Source organism: Sapajus apella, unplaced genomic scaffold (genome assembly GCF_009761245.1).
Source record: "Sapajus apella isolate SASKATOON/1434 unplaced genomic scaffold, GSC_monkey_1.0 scaffold47, whole genome shotgun sequence".
Taxonomy (NCBI): domain Eukaryota; kingdom Metazoa; phylum Chordata; class Mammalia; order Primates; family Cebidae; genus Sapajus; species Sapajus apella.
This window is the reverse complement of record NW_022436987.1, coordinates 531,864-534,886: the sequence shown is the minus strand read 5'-3', so window position 1 is coordinate 534,886 and position 3,023 is coordinate 531,864. Positions and strand designations below refer to the sequence as shown.

At 33.6% G+C, this 3,023-nt stretch overlaps 1 pseudogene; it reads right to left on the bottom strand.

The window, feature by feature from the left end:
• Positions 1-1,498: 1,498 nt before the first annotated feature.
• On the bottom strand, positions 1,499-2,430 carry LOC116525300 (annotated as a pseudogene).
• Positions 2,431-3,023: the final 593 nt, after the last annotated feature.

The following is a 3,023-nucleotide window of genomic DNA, read 5'->3' as shown; positions in this document are numbered from 1 at the left end:
AGTTTAGAAGAGGAACATAGAATTGAGGTTATAAGAATATGAGCTGAGATTACAAAATGTTGTGAAGACAGCTTTCCTCAACTTATAGATGGAGGAAGATAAGAATAAATTATGTAAATAGTTATTTCCAAATGTATACTTCTGTTTTTAAAGACTAAGAGGTTATGTTAAGAACATGTATATGAAACATACAAATGTAATTTATGATGGACTTGGGGAAAATTGGCATTTGTTTCAATTTCCTTCGAATAAGAATTTCAAGGAAATCAAATTTTCACAAAATCTTAAATTAATTGCATGTTTGTCACGTGTGTGTGTGTACCATGTGTGTGTGTCTACAATGAATATATAAACATATATGTATATATTTAACACTAATTGTCCTTTAGTCAGGTTCCAACTTCAGGGAATATTATATGAGGGTGATATAAAAATAAAATGTTATGAAAATAAACATTGCTAATTGTGACAATGTTGTTAAGCATCAGGATTTAAAAAATGCTGTGATGCAAGTAATAACATGACTCTAGCAATGGCTAACAACTGTTTTGTATTTATTATAAATAACATGCAGAGAAATATTCTAATTATTTTAGAAACTGTATATAATTAAGTCCAGGCTTAATCTGTGAAATAGGTCATATTTATAGCATAAAGAAATTAAGGAACATTGAACATTAAACATTTATTAAAGACAGAACATATATTAAACATATTTAAATATACATTAAAGGCGGAACTAGAAATGAACCCTATTTTTCTTTAATATTTAAATTATATGAGTAAAGACAAAAAAAGAGAAAATAACTGCAGGATTAATCTAAAAATCAATTCGAAGACAAATAAAACTATGGAGGGAAAAACAAGTGATCTCTCTAGGCTATAAGTGGTTCCTTAATTAGGTTTAAATCACTGTTTAGTCCATAAAAAACTAAATATATTTTTAGCAAATCTGACAAAAATTTATAATGAATCATTTGGGTTCCATTTACTTTCTCACTTACTTTTCACAGCCAAAATCAGTATTAAGTCCATAGAGCCAATTTTGGATGTTAATAATCTTCATGATAAAATCATAATATAGTCTTTATTATGGAATGAAAATGATATTTCTAAAATATAAAAAAAAATAAAAAGAAAAAGGAAAAATAGGATGGCATTCAAGGTAAAAAGAGAGAAACGGATAGAGATAGAGATAAAGGAGTGAAAAACATGAAAACACCCGCATGAACCATATAGGTGGATAGTGCACAAAACACAAAATTTAAATCCTACTTTAAATTTACCACCATAATTGATAAAAATTACATGCAAAAATTCTGATTGGCTGCCATTTGTCATATAAATTGATTATCAAAGCTTAGTGTTTAGCTTTCTGAATTCAGTAACATACTTCCAGGGGGGAGCTGTCAAATAAGTTTAAATTTACTTTAGGAAGATATTTCTGTGCTCAAAAAGCTCTTCTTATATGTATTAGATGCTACTCCTTTCCAATTCCTTATTTTTGTCAGAAGATTTTCTTCACACAGTCATGGATCTGCTTGGTTCTGACTCCGTATATAACAGGATTGAGCATTGGTGGCACCAGAGCATAGAGATTGGCTAGGAGTATATGGATATGGGGGGAACATTTTGGCCAAAGCGATGAGTCATAAAGGAAAAGAGGGCTGGTGTATAGAAGGCAAGGATTACACACACATGTGAACCACACGTGCTGAGGGACTTGAGTCGGGCTTCACGGGAAGGAAGACGGAAAACAGCACGAAGTATCTGCACGTAAGAAAGAGCAATGGCTGTGATGTCAAACATTAGGACTGAAATAGCACCCAAGCCATAGACGATATTGATCTTGATGCTGGCACAAGACAGACGAGCAAGACCCATGTGCTCACAATAGGTGTGGGGAATGACATGATGTCCACAGAAGGGCAACCTCAAAATAAGAAAATCAAATGGAATAACAGAGATAAATGACCTCACTAACACACCAAGACCAATCACAGAAACAACCTTGTTGGTGAGGATGGTGCTGTATTGGAGCGGGTTGCAGATGGCCACATAGCGGTCATAAACCATTGCTAAGAGAATTGCTGACTCCGTGCCAGTAAAGTTATGGATAAAAAACATCTGGGTGAGGCAGGCTTCAAAGATGATCTCTCTGAGGCTAAACCAGAAGCTCCCAAGCATCTTAAGGATGGTAGCTGTTGAAACGCTTAAGTCAATGGTGGCCAACATGGCCAGGAAGTAGAACATGGGCTGGTGCACTCTGCTCTCAGTCCTGATCACCAGTAGAATAGTGAAGTTCCCTATGAGTGCAATCATGTACACAGCACAAAAGGGAAAACCGATCCAGATGTGAATTGTTTCTAGTCCTGGGATCCCCAGCAACAGGGAGGAGGGGTGAAGTTGGGTGTCATTAGGAAGGAACATCCTACTTGTAAATGCGTAAGTCCATGATTTTCATGAATAGTATGTGTGCCAATCAGCAAGAAAACAGGTAAAACTCTGAAGAATTGAAAACAAATAAAATCACACAATTATAAACGTACTAAGTAGAAAACAATAAAAAATGTGAATTCTCAGTGAGTAGGATCTGGATAAATTTATGCAGTGAATTGTAATAAAAACTTTGAAAGAACATATTATTCTATTTTAATGCTTTTCTTCTCATCAATTTGAAAAGGTCTCATCACTGATATTATGTTACGATTTTGTCTTAATATCCAATTTATTTATTATCTTCTCTTATCTTCACATAGAATTTACCTTCAATTCAGACATACATAAAGCTGTCAGGCCCTATGGTGACTTCTATTTCTTACACATGGTTAGATGGTAACACACAAGTGCTAACATACAAAATAGGTAAAAAGTTGTTAATGAACACACAGATTCATTAAGATGTCATCTAAAATATTGAACATATATTTTCAGTGCACGTTAAACATTTTATTAATACATAATAGTTGCACATAATTTGGGGGTACATGTGATATTTTGATACATACATGTAATGTGTAAAA